The sequence below is a fragment of the Myotis myotis genome, unplaced genomic scaffold (assembly GCF_014108235.1).
Source record: "Myotis myotis isolate mMyoMyo1 unplaced genomic scaffold, mMyoMyo1.p scaffold_m19_p_13, whole genome shotgun sequence".
NCBI classification, from domain to species: domain Eukaryota; kingdom Metazoa; phylum Chordata; class Mammalia; order Chiroptera; family Vespertilionidae; genus Myotis; species Myotis myotis.
Genome location: NW_023416317.1, coordinates 45,304,257 through 45,318,853, shown reverse-complemented (window position 1 = coordinate 45,318,853; position 14,597 = coordinate 45,304,257). Strand labels below are relative to the sequence as shown.

The 14,597-nt window shown below is 38.8% G+C and overlaps 2 protein-coding genes across 4 annotated transcripts in view; one reads left to right on the top strand and one right to left on the bottom strand.

The window, feature by feature from the left end:
• Window positions 1-8,181, top strand: part of OSBPL10 (oxysterol binding protein like 10) — a 287,316-nt gene extending 279,135 nt beyond the window's left edge. The window contains exon 15 of the transcript XR_004971601.1: window positions 8,033-8,181. The gene's annotated coding sequence lies outside the window, so the exon portion shown is untranslated. The remainder of the gene's footprint in view (window positions 1-8,032) is intronic.
• The window catches only part of STT3B (STT3 oligosaccharyltransferase complex catalytic subunit B), an 81,399-nt gene that overhangs the window by 56,240 nt on the left and 10,562 nt on the right, over window positions 1-14,597 (bottom strand). The gene's annotated exons all lie outside the window — the stretch shown is intronic.

The following is a 14,597-nucleotide window of genomic DNA, read 5'->3' as shown; positions in this document are numbered from 1 at the left end:
AGACAAAGAAACAGATCACAAATGACAGAAATGGAGGAAAGCAAACTACTGGATATAGAGTTCAAAACCACACTTTTAAGGTTTTTCAGAATTCTCTAGAAACCGCCAATCAATTTAGTGAGACACTCAAGGATATGAAAAAGGACCAACTAGAAATTAAGCATACACTGACTGAAATAAAGAATAATATACAGAGATCCAACAGCAGACAAGAGGATCCCAAGAATCAAGTCAAAGATTTGAAATATGAAGAAGCAAAAAACACCCAACCGGAAAAGCAAAAAGAAAAAAGAATCCAAAAATAACAAGACAGTGTAAGAAGCCTCTGGAACAACTTCAAGCGTACCAACATCCGAATTATAGGGGTGCCAGAAGAAGAGAGAGAGCAAGATATTGAAAACCTATTTGAAGAAATAATGACAGAAAACTTCCCCTATCTGGTGAAAGAAATAGACTTACAAGTCCAGGAAGCACAGAGAACCCCAAACAAAAGGAATACAAAGAGGACCATACCAAGACACATCATAATTAAAATGCCAAGGGCAAAAGACAAAGAGAAACTCTTAAAAGCAGCAAGAGAAAAAAAGTCAGTTACCTACAAGGGAGTACCCATACGATTGTCAGCTGATTTCTCAACAGAAACTTTACAGGCCAGAAGGGAGTGGCAAGAAATATTCAAAGTGATGAATAGCAAGAACCTACAACCAAGATTACTTTATCCAGCAAAGCTATCATTCAGAATTGAAGGTCAGATAAAGAGCTTCACCGATAAGAAAAAGCCAAAGGAGTTCATCACCACCAAAACCAGTATTATATGAAATGCTGAGAGGTATTCTTTAAGAAGAGGAAGAAGAAAAAGGTAAAGATAAAAATTATGAACAACAAATACATATCTATCAACAAGTGAATCGAAAAATCAAGTGAATAAAAAAATCTGATGAACAGAGTAAACTGGTGAATATAATAGAATCAGGGGCATAGAAAGGGAGTGGACTGACAATTCCCGGGGGGGAAAGGGGTGTGGGGGGTGTGGGAAGAGACTGGACAAAAATCGTACACCTATGGATGAGGACAGTGGGGGGATAAGGGCAGAGGGTGGGGTGGGAACTGGGTGGAGGGGAGGTATTGGGGGGGAAAGAGGAACAACTGTAATAATCTGAACAATAAAGATTTATTTTTTAAAAAAATAAACTAAAAAAAAAAAAGAAAGAATGCGGAAGTATTTTTTCTCAGAATTTTTCCTTCATACTTTTAGAACTGTTTATAGGAACAAGGAATTTGATCTTTAAAAAAAGCTAGTTCACATCATAAGACAAATGTTATACATGATTCAAAAATTTATCTGATAGAAAGCAAAATCTCAGTTCTTATGATAAGAAAAAAAGAATGCAAGACAGTTTACTTCTGTTGTACCTACTGTCCATGATTATAACACCTTCCAAGAGAGTCTTCATTAGTAATCATCACCATAATCTATCAATATTTTGATGTGAACAAATTACTTATGGATTTAAAGTTTAACAATTAGTTCTGCATCTCTTCCTCTTTCCCGTTATTAAGTTTTTCTAATAACACAGGAATTTCAAGTATGGTTGTTTTATCAATTTTAAAAGTAACATTTTACTCTATCCCATTTTCCTTACATCTTTAAGCAATCTTGTTACTCACAAGTGAGAAAATTATTTTCATAAATGAAAAAGTCTGTATGAGACATATTTTCTCTGTCTTAAGAAGTCATTCTCCATCTCTCTCTGAAGAAAAAATGCCAAAAATCCCATAGGGGTGGGGAATTTGTAGCTCCTTTTGAATTTAACTTAGATTATTCAAGTAATATATTGCACTATCTAAAAGTAGTGTCTCCACCCTCAGTAAATCAATGGAAGCTTACCTTCTTCCTTACATACTTCTAATACTTAACTATTTCAATTAGTTTCTTTTCCCTCTAGCATTAGTCTAAATTTTACATAAAAGAAAAAGGATTTTCTTATTTTTTCAAAATATAGTAGCAAAAACTGCAGTATGAGAAAACAAGAAAAAAAAAAGCACATTCTTTTAAAAAAGATATTGGCTTTATGGAAAAGATGTATTTTTCTAATTTCAGAGTTCCATCCACATTGCTTCCTAAAGACCTCTAATGATAAGCAGCTTTATTAAAATAAGAAAATCTATGTTAATCTATATAAAAACTTGGTTCTTTCTTGAGGGAGACCATCTGAAAACCAAAATTCCAAATGAGACACACCTCACAAAAGCCAAGCATCTCAAGCTAAACTAAGTAGAATCCATTTCCTTGATGCTGGTTGTTTGTTGGAGCCTCATAAAGGCTGCCTGCAGTTCTCTGCCACGTGGACTTCTATCTACAACACTAGAGGCCCGGTGCATGAAATTTGTGCACTGGGGAGGAGGGCAGTCCCCTCAGTTCGGCCTGTGCCCTCTCACAGTCCAGGAGCCCTCGGGGATGTCCTGTTCCCCGTGGTAGTTGGACATCCTTAACGCTGCTGCAGAGGCGGGAGAGGCTCCCGCCAACTGCCGCTGCACTTGCCAGCTGTAAGCCCGGCTTCTACGTGGCACTCCCCTTGTGGGAGCACACTGACCACCAGGGGGCAGCTCTTGCATTGAGCATCTTCTCCCTGGTGGTCAGTGCACTTCATAGTGACTGGTCGTTCCGCTGATTTGCATATTAGCCTTTTTAAAATATATATATATTTTATTGATTTTTTACAGAGAGGAAGGGAGAAAGAAAGAGATAGAGAGGTAGAAACATCGATCAGCTGCCTCCTGCACACTCCCCACTGGGGATGTGCCTGCAACCAAGGTACATGCCCTTAACAGGAATTGAATCCGGGACCCTCCAGTCTGCAGGCTGACGCTCTATCCACTGAGCCAAACCGATCAGAGCACATATTAGCCTTTTTTTTATATAGGATGGCTGCTTACTTCATAACTCCAGCAATGGGAGACTGGTGCAAGTCCACTAGTAAGACAAAGTCTTATGTAATGGAACATAATCATGGAAGCTACATCACACTACCCAGCTTCTGTCCACTATTCTTCAAAGGCTATAAACAGGCTCTTTAAAAAATCATTCTGCCGAGACCGGTTTGGCTCAGTGGATAGAGCGTCGGCCTGCGGACTGAAAGGTCCCGGGTTCGATTCCGGTCGGGGGCATGTACCTGGGTTGCGGGCATATCCCCAGTGGGGGATGTGCAGGAGGCAGCTGGTCGATGTTTCTCTCTCATCGATGTTTCTAACTCTCTATCTCTCTCCCTTCCTCTCTGTAAAAAATCAATAAAATATAAAAAAAAAAAAATAAAATAAAATAAAATAAAATAAAAAATCATTCTGTGAAAAGATTTATTGTCAATTATAACTCTCAGAGTTTGTTTACAAAGTACAGTGTTGTAAGATTTTACAAAATTGGCCAGGTTAATTCACCTAATAAATGAGAAGGCAACTAATGCCATAACAGAAATTACCAGTTATGGATGTCAATATAAGTATAAGGGCACTAAGAAACAAAGAAAAGAAATAGAATTCCACAAAGAGAAAATAAAAATAGAAATGAAAAGCACAGGGCTATAACATCAATTATTACATAAAGATTTTCTTCGGTTCCTTCTTTTTTCCTTTACCCTGGCACTAGGTACTCTTAGACTACACAAGATGCCAGATCTACAGAAGTTCCATTAGTTGGCACAAAATTCAGCACTAATGGAAAATGAAAACAACAAAGATATAAGAAAAGTACAAAGCAGCTAAGACCACAAACTAAAGTTGACATTTCAAACTACCTTTTATTATTCCTGCCATCTAGTGGCAGGATAAAAAACAAAAACATGCCAGGCTGACATGTTGATTAAATAAATACAACGGGCAGAAAAAAAAAACAGTTTAGTAAGACTACTAAAACTAACAATCTAAATCCAATCCTGCCACGTGATACATATGAACACTCTCTAGATAATATTAAACACAAAGCTAATTTTATTACTTTAACTATAGAAACTCATGTGAGGATATATTCAAGCCTAGTATGATTAGAGATTGATATCAGTGTTTAAGTAACTGCAAAACAATAAAATTTCAAAGGATTACTAATGATGCAGAGTAAGAAGCCATTTTACTGTTTTACATAGGTCAATTCTGAAGTTTGAAAAGACCTACAAATATAGATTAACCACTGCCACACCACCAAATTACCACTACTCATTTATGTACAAGCAGTTCCAACTGGATGTTAAGCTCCCTGCTCTTACAACTCATGGATGGGTCATTCTGATTCAAGATCTTTCATAAGCAGAGAGTAGACTGTATGTATCAGACTGATAAACTACTTGTTTACACTCTACTTCAGAGCAATACATGAAAAAAAAAGGGGGGGGTTATTATTCAAAAGCTGAAAACATCCTGCAGACCTCTTGAGCTTTTCTATACCCTCCCACTTAAGGTAAGGTGCATTACAAGTCAAATGATATTAAATTCATTAAGAACACACAGAAAAAAACTTATTCCAAATACATATTAATTGAAAACCAGATCCCTATTTTAGTCCTATGTCTTAACTTTTGCCTTGACTGGCAGTGACAACCATCAATTTTCCATAAATATCCATTTGAAAAAGGAGGGCCTCTCCTGTTTTATGAAGGGCACTTAAACTAATTGGGAAAAAAAGGAAAGAATAATGAGAAGCTAGTACCAAAAAACTACATCAAAATAAGGTTTGTGTAAGTGTCCTAGTGCCACTTAAAAAAAATATTCTAGGATCATATATAAAATAATGTATTTGATAAGGTAAAACTATTTGCTCCAATACAGATTGAAATCTAAAGAGACCTGCATGTATTTTTTCTCTATACAGTGGGGCCGTGACTTACAAGTTTAATTCGTTCCGAGACTGAGCTCCTTAAGGAGCTCGTTAACTCAAATTACTCTATCAACTCAATGCAAAAATTGGCCGAGAGTCAGCTGGTATCTCAAAAAACTCGTTAGTCGGGACACTCGTAAGTCAAGGCCCCACTGTATATAGCTCACACACGTGTAATACACATTTAAGTCAGGCACACATTCATGTATTACAAAAACAAAATCTCCAACAAATGTTACATGTAAATATGTTATATTTGCATTTATTTATTATTAATAATCTAACTTACAGGCATTATATAATAATTATATAAATAAGGTTCTCAACTAAGAAGCATTATAAAGTACTAATGCCCCAGTGCATGGATTCGTGCACATTGAAAGGAAATTAATCAGAAGGTAGCAGCTGGGTGGGACTAGGCGAGAGAGGCCAGACACACCCTGGAGCCAACCTCCTGCAGTCCCTCCCCAGCTGGTCGCACCAGGGGTGGCATTGTGGCTCAAAAGTTGTCTGGGGGCCAAAACCGGTTTGGCTCAGTGGATAGAGCGTTGGCTTGCGGACTGAAAGGCCCCAGGTTCGATTCCGGTCAAGGGCATGTACCTGGGTTGCAGGCACATCCCCAGTGGGAGATGTGCAGGAGGCAGCTGATCGACATTTCTCTCTCATGGATGTTTCTAACTATCTCTCTCCCTTTCTCTCTGTAAAAAATCAATAAAAATATAAAAAAAAAAAAAAAAAGTTGTCTGGGGATTAAGCGGGGTCCCTCCAGCAGATGGGGTCCCCCGGCCTGACCTGTGGGGATCGGGCCGAAATCGGCTCTCGGACATCCTCTGAGAGGTCCGAGATTGTGAGAGGGCGGTTCTCGGGTGATGCACCTTGGAATTGGGCTCCCTCCTCTCAGGTTTTGGGTGTGTCACTCGAGAACCACCACTGCCAAGTCATTGCAGCTCAACAGCTCCTGCGTTAAGCGCCTGCCCCCTGGTGGTCAGTGCACGTCATACCTGCTGGATGGTTAGAGGGTCACTTAGCCTTTTATATATATAGATAGATCATGATACATATATTTAAGTCAGGACATATATTCATAGTACAAGCCCGGTGCACGAAATTTGTGCGGGGGGGGGGGGGGGGGGAGGTGTCATCTCAGCCCAGCCTGCACACTCTCTAATCCTGGACCCCTTGGGGGATGTCCGACTGCCGGTTTAGGATCGGGCTTAAACTGGCAGTCAGACATCCCTCTCACAATCCAGGACTGCTGGCTCCTAACTGCTTACCTGTCTGCCTGCCTGATCGCCCCTAACTGGCCCCCATGCCAGCCTGATCACCCCTAACCACCTCTGTCTACTGACCTGGTTGCCCCCAACTGTCCCCCCGCCAGCCTGGTTGCCCCTCACTGCCCTCCTCTGCCAGCCTGGTCGCCCCTAACTGCCCGCCCTCCCTCCCCGCCGCTGACCTGGTTGCCCCCAACTGCCTGCCCCCACTGGCCTGGTTGCCCCTCACTGCCCCCCTCTGCCAGCCTGGTAACCCCCCACTGCCTGCCCCCCTGCCGGCCTGGTAGCCCCACGCAGCCTGCTGCTCAGTCGTTTGGTTGTCCCTCACTAACCTCCCTGCCAGCCTTGTCACCCCACTCAGCCTGTTTGATCGTCCATTTCAGTGTTTCAAATGTGACAGCCTCTGGCTCTTTATATATATAGATACTAAAGAAATAAGATCTCCAATTAACAAGCATTGTATATAGTAATAATATCCAATTATATAGTAAAAATATCTCATAATTTGCTATGATTAAAGAACCAGAATTACTTGGCTAACTAATAAGCTCAAAAGAGAAATGAACAACATTCGAGGTGGGGGAGCAACATCAAGGGATAAACTAAAATAAAACAATCACTCAAAATAATCAACATATGTAAGCTTCTCTAGACATCTTAAGTTTTAAGACTTAAGGGGAGACAGTAATAAGCTACAAAGCAATTGTTAAAATTTGACATATTACTAAGTGCTGAAGAGCTGGCTGTCAAAATACTCAACTTAATCATCAAAATAAATATTCTCCCATTATAATGTAGATATACTTGATGTTTACAATGCAATAATTTTTTTAAAAAAATATGAAAAGATTTCAAACCTGCCAAGCTGTCAGTCCTCTATGACTCTGAGAAAATCACTTAGCATGATTAGGTCTTAGGCCAGGGGTGGGCAAACTTTTTGACTCGAGGGCCACAATGGGTTCTTAAACTTGACCGGAGGGCCGGAACAAAAGCATGGATGGAGTGTTTGTGTGAACTCATATAAATTCAAAGTAAGCATCATTACATAAAAGGGTACGGTCTTTTTTCTTTTTAGTTTTATTCATTTCAAACGGGCCGGATCCGGCTGGGCGTAGTTTGCCCACGGCTGTCTTAGGCTTTTCATCTACCAAATAAAGAAACTAAATCAGTCTTTCCCAAACTGCATTGCATGGAACACTAAAAAAATTCTACAGTGATTCCTAAATTAAATATGGTAAACACTTGGTGAAATAAAAATTAACATTGTATTCAAGAATTTCCCAGCCTTTAACATACTAATGTACGTAAAATATAAGTGGATGGGGTGTTACAGCCAAAGGTGATCCTGGGGGGGGGGGGGGGGGTGAAGGATTGAGAAAAGACTGACAAGAGAATGAAAGCTGGGTCTCAGTGGGACGGTGGGACGCTGCTCCCTGATGAGGAGACAGCGTCGGCACCCACAACCGTGTCTTTTTTTTTTTATAGAAGATGCCACGAGGCAAAGTAGGGGCGTGATCACGTTGTTTACAGCATTCTCGTGAGCTCCAACCTCACTCAATTACATGCACCTACCTAAACTCTAGCACACAGGCACGTGGGGCCACGTGTTTGGACCATAGGTTCAAGCTTACAACCACAGCCGTTGGCTATGATTGTGCTGGGAGGGCCCTGCCCTTCCAGCTGGGACTTAGCAAGTGGCAATGAGAGGACCCTGTCCTTTCATTAGACCGAGGCTTGAGTCTGGCCAAAACACTGTAGCTGCGCCCCACAATGGGGTATATAGTTTTTTCCAAATTTAAAGTTTTTTTTTTTTTTTAACTACAATTACTAGGGTATGTGTTCTGCAGAACATGCTTTGGCAATCACCACAACAAATAATTTCTGTGTTCTCTTCTAGGCGTGAAGTTCATTTTATATTCCCGAGAAACCAAAAGTGACCCAATTTACCAAGTTTTTATCACCCCATTTTCAAACAGAAAAGTTCAAAAAAACAAGAATGAAACGGAGAGTGAATCAGTTTCCTCCCTAATTCTGAAAGGGGTTGAAAGCAAGGTGACAGAAATATTAAATTACATGAAAGTAATTGTATGAATGTCTATAAAATAACATGCATTAAACTTAAGACAGTAACATGTTTTTGGCACACTTTATTTAAAAATGTGTTATTCTGAAAATTATGTCACAAATGCATTTACTGAATTTTAAATGAACTTAATTTCCCCCCTCTTTTTTACAAATGGTGTTATACTACACTCAACCTGGTGGAACTGGCATTATGTGTAAGAATCTGGGACAGGAAAGAGTAAAAATGAATGAGAAGCTCAGTCATGCAATGGCTGGTATCACTGGTAGAAAATATTCCTAGTCAAAGTCTAAAGGTACTCTGTATTCTACTACATGTCAAAGAATCCCTCCAATAAGTAGAAGTACTATTACATTTTCATTTCTGCCTCTGAATCTTAGATCCAAGAAATGTGATGACATGAAAATACATCATGCTGCCTGAAGCAACACTTCTATCTACACTGGAGAGATGTACTGAGATGTCTGTCTTCAACACACAGAATTGTAATGATCAGAAACTATACTTATATACACAGAACGATCTTCCTAAATTTGAGGGTTAAGAAGAAGAGTCTACAAGTTTATTTCTGCATATTTTATATTTGTTCAGGCAAAGTGTACATTTTACTGAAAGGCCTGCATTGTGGAACTAACTCAGAACTGCTCTGTGGCATTTTCAGTTTTATGGCAATTCAGCTGCATGCCTACAGTATTCTTTTTAACATACTTAAGGCAAATATTTGAGTATTAATTGTGAGTCTCTCTGGCTTCTATTATAATTTTCTAAAACTATTTTAACTATAATTCATAAGAATCTTAATTTCCACTATAAAGTACGGCAATAGGGTCAGTGAAAAAAATCAGCCAATTCCTTTCCATTCTCTTCTGAAATTCATCATACCCTCAAAGTGGAGAAGTGATAGCAAAACTAGTCTGGCTACCAAAACATAAGTATTTGATATTGATTAGCAGATCCTGACGGACTGTTCCAACTGAATAATTTAGAGGAAACAATATTGAGGAATGGGGAAGGCAGGTAGGACTAGAAAGAACTTGAAGCTGAATACCAGTTCTAGACTGTCACTCTGGGCAAGTGTCACCTGGCCTGAGTCACCTCATAACAAGTCACACTTATCTCAAACATTATAATTGACCATAAATGAATTAAGAATTACTTGTAAAGTTGTCTGAGTCTCAATCTTTTGGAGGGTCATGGGTGTAACAAGTAGGCTGATGGAAGCATCATGCTATTTCATAACTGTACATGTTTACACATCCTATTCTTTATACCAAAAAATATCACCCAAGGCTGTCTGACTTTAAAGCCTATTCTCTTAACATACTAAACAGTGCTTCTCTCATTTGTAAAATGGGGGTAATAAAACATGTAAAATGAGAGTAATAAAATACCTACCTCAGAAGACTGCGTAAGGACCAATAAACCACAAAATGCATTAAGATTTGCAACAAATTTACTCCAGACTTAGTCTCTCCTCCCTCAAAAAATCCAAAACAACCCAATAAAAACACTAACAAAAGAAATGAAAAGGTATTTCACAAAAGAGGAAATAAAAATGATAAACATACTGTGATTACTGGTCTTTAAAGACTAGCCCAAAACAATTCTGCCCCTACCTGTATATGCATCTTCGCCTTTGACTGTGAGATAGGACTGAGTCTATGTTGAACAGTAAAACAGTGTAAGTGATCCTGATGATTCCAGGCCTATAACTGGTCTGGCAGCTTCCTCTCTTGTGGAATGCTCTTTCTTACAACCCAGCCATCCTGCTGTGAGGCAGCCCAAGTATCCACAAGGAGCCAAAAACCCCAGCTGAGCTCCCAATCAAGATTCCAGATTACTTTGAACTGTCTAACATTTCAGTCATTCCAGCCTCAGCTGACTGTAGATGACGGCAATCATCCCAGCACCACAGCTGACACCTTGAAGCAGAAGAACCTCCCACTGAATCCACTGAATTGTGAAGAAAATACTGTTTTGTCACTAGTGGTATACTTTAGTTTTATAAATAATTGAAACATATTATGACAAAATTTCCGGTATATACCCTAGCAAGCATGCACATATATGCATCATAGTAGCATTTTTAAAAACTGGAAGCCCAAGTCTCCAACACTCCCAAATATATAATTGCAAGTCAAAGATTACATAGAAGATATTACTATTTTTTTAAAGCTCCAAAGCAAAACTTAGCAGTATGTTCTCTAGAGATACATGAGTTTTTATTTTTGTTTTATAATATGGCAAAGGGAATGTTAAACAAAACTCAGGACAATGGTTTCCTAGTGCCAAGAAGAAAACCAAGATGATAGGCTAGAGAAGGAGCTTAAAGAGATGTGAAATTGGTAATGTTTTAGTTCTATAGTTGGGTAGGGGTTTCTCAGGTGTTTTATCATTGTGTTCAGTTACATATATGGGTATCTATGTTCTTATATACAAGTAGGAGTTTCAATATAGCTTGACTTATATAAGTTAATATAACTTTATATTATGTTGCAATTTACACCCAACAGTTACAACTATTTACTACACTTTGAGAAGTCCAGAATGATTTTTACTTTACTAGTAAATGGAAAATCTTTTCTTTCATTTTAAATGCTGTTTATATTAGACACTATTTAAAGTGGTAAACTATTATAATAACCAAAATTAAAGTATCTTAAACAAGAGAAAAGATTTCCCTTTCTAATGAAGTGACTAACTCATTTTAACAACCTTCAAAAAATATATCTTAAAAAAGGTATTAGTTGTGTGGGGCTGGAGTGGCTCAGTTTATTGAGCGGTGTCCTGTGCACCAAAAGGTTATAGGTTCAATGCCCAGTAAGGGCACATTCCTGGGTTTCAGGTTCAATCCCCAGTCGAGGCACATAAGAAAGGCAACAATGGGTGTTTCTCTCACATCAATGTTTCTCTCTCTCCCTCCCTCTCTCTAAGTATGTCCTTGGATGAGGCTTAAAAAAAAAGAAAAAATATATTAGTTGCTCAAGCTCATTTTTCTACTTTGAAAAAATGACTGGCCTTTACACAATTTTAAGATTAGATTTATTTCGTCAACCACATTTTTTAAAAAATATATATTTTGATTTTTTACAGAGAGGAAGGTAGAGGGATAGAGAGTTAGAAACATCGATGAGAGAGAAACATCAATCAGAGAGAGAAACATCGATCAGCTGCCTCCTGCACATCCCCCACTGGGGATGTGCCCGCAACCAAGGCACGTGCCCTTGACTGGAATCAAACCTGGGACCCTTGAGTCCGCAGGCCGACGCTCTATCCACTGAGCCAAACCGGTTAGGGCCACATTTTTTCATTATCTTATTCCTTCAAATGCCAAAAAGCTGGTTAGCATGTTAAAATAAAAGTCTTCTTTAACTAAGGTCTAGAGTAGAAATAATTTTTTTAAAATATATTTTTATTGATTTTAGAGAGGAAGAGAGAGAGCTAGATAGAAACATCAATGATGAGAGAGAATAACTGATCAGCTGCACCCTGCCCACCCCCTAGTGGGGATCCAGCCCGCAACCCAGGCATGTGCCCTTGGCCGGAATCAAACCCGGGACCTTTCAGTCCGCAGGCCGACGCTCTATCCACTGAGCCAAACCAGCTAGGGCAGAGCAGAAATAATTTTAGTATTGAAATTAAACTTCCATGAATCAAATGTGTTAAAATTTTAAAATTATGAACATACGCAATGTTATGATTCTCAATATATTCAACAAACTCCATCAGCTCACTGTAACAGATTTTTTTAAAGGCCCATTGATAAAGATTTTGTTTTTAAAGCACACATTTTTAAGCGAAACATCTAAAACTGATCATTATAGCATATCAGGTTTAGGACTCACAGGAATAATGTTATTATGTGGAATAATAGTATAATTAAAGAGCTGACCAGTCATTTTGTCAAGAGTTCAATCCATAGTAAAAGAAGATAAAGACTTTATGTCTTGGCTTATTTAACTCTCAAGATCTACAATATTCAATGACACCCCCCCCCCCCCCCCCCAGTAACTGACATGGACAAAGATATTTCCATTGCAGAAACAATTTAATGGAGACAAGAAACTTATTTCTGTAATGAGTATTTTTGTTTAGTATACGTACTTGAATTTCTTATGAGCAAGTTTAAATGAGATCAAAGCTGTGGTGCCTTCCTTAAGAGTTACTTAATTTCCATGTTAATCACCTATATTCATAAAGTTAAGTCAAGAGCCAAGAAACCAAGTGGATGATTAATCTAACCCCACCCAAACTCATCATTAGCATGACTTTAGTATATTCCAATGCCTGTATATACAATAATATCTATTCTTACTCTTCCTCCACATCAAGATAGATTATTCAGTTTGGAAATTTTACTTCTATTGCTGACATCTGTCTTATTTCATCTATTTTAAAAGTTAACAACATGAAACTTATCATTCATGTTTTTTAGATATTAACTAGTCTGTCTTTTCTTATTCAGTGTTCTTCAACTAGTGAGTTAAAACTTGAGACAGAACTCCCTAAGAGTTCACTGTACTTGGAGAAATACTCATGCAACCAAAAATCTCCCTCTTTTAAGGTTCTTCCTAAATTATCCAGCCAATCAGCCATCTCCCAATTGCTGATGGTAATCAATGATATAAATTACTTCTGTAATCATCTTAATCAATTCTTTCCTTCTATAAAATTAAAGACACCTTAATTGAAAAAGATTATGCTGTTCACTATTAAACAATCCGTGTGGGGGGGGGGGTGATTCACACCACCAAGCACTTCTCTGACACCAGCTGAGCATTCTACAATTCAACTCAATTCTGACACTATCTACCTAGAGATAACATCAGACCCCACAGGTTAAGGGCTCAGTCCTACAATACTGACACCCATCCACACCAACTTCAGATGCCAATTTGAAGGACAAGTTGTCACCTGTGCTTCCAACCAATAGTAGGTAGATTCCAACAACCCTACTCCTTTGGGTTCAACTCTTTTGCTAGAATGGCTATTAGAACTCAGAAAAACATTTTACTTACTAGATCACCCGTTTATCATAAAAGCGTAGAACTCGGGAACAGGCAGAAGGAAGAGATGCATAGGACAAGGTATCTGGGAAAGGGTGTAAGGATTCCGTTCCCTCTCGGAGCACACCACTCCCCCCAAATCTCCACATGTTCACCAACCTGGAAGCTCTCTGAACTCCGAACTTTGGGGTTTTTGTGGAAGCTCCATTACACAGGCATGGCTGATTAAATTATTGACCTCTGGTGATTCAACCCCCAGTCCACTCCCCTCCCAGAAGGTCTGGGGGTGAGGCTTACAGTTCCAACCCTCTAACAGTGGTTCTCAACCTGTGGGTCGAGACCCTTTGGCGGTCAAACGACCCTTTCACAGGGGTCGCCTAAGACCATTCCGCATATCAGATATTTACATTATGATTCATAACAGTAGCAACATTACAGTTATGAAGTAGCAACGAAAATAATTTTATGGTTGGGTCACAACATGAGGAACTGTATTTAAAGGGCCAGAAGGTTGAGAACCACTGCATCAAGGCGGGCTCCTCTGGCAACCAGCCCCTATCCTTAGATTACCTAGGGCAGGGGTCCTCAAACTTTTTAAACAGGGGCCAGTTCACTGTCCCTCAGACCGTTGGAGGGCCGGACTATAGTTTAAAAAAAAATTATGAACAAATTCCTATGCACACTGCACATATTTTATTTTGAAGTAAAAAAACAAAACAGGAACAAATACAATATTTGTATTTGCATGTGGCCCAAGGGGCCGTAGTTTAAGGACCCCTGACCTAGGGGCTTTCCAAAAGTCACCTCATTAACATTCCAAAAGACAGCCCTCCCCCCATTCAGAAAATGTTAAGAGTTTTAAGAGCTCTGTACCAGAAACAGGGATGAAGATCAAACAACTACACATATGATTTTACTGACATCACTGTCAAATCCAAGGTTAATCAAGGTATTACACAATAGAGAATGCCTCTCCTATCATCACCACCAAAAACAAAGTGTGGTTATCATCATTAAGGATAAAGGATTTGTGTTAATATAAAATAAACATTCACTCTGTTCCCAATACAATGTAGGAATAAATATATTCTAGTAAGATTAGAAAAGGTCTTCTGTTAGTCTACCTATAATGAGAACAGTAAGTTATTAAATATTATTATTATCATTAGAGGGGGAAATAAGTCCCATTTCACCATAATAATATCTTATTCATTTAGTCAAAGAACAAGTAACATTCAAGTTTATCTTCTTCAAAATGGCTCTGGCCTATTTAGTAATTGTTAAGTGAACAGTCCTGAACAAAATTTAAGTAAATTTGCTTTACTAGTATATTGGGATTAATAAAACCTGTAACAATACATCCCAACTGTAAG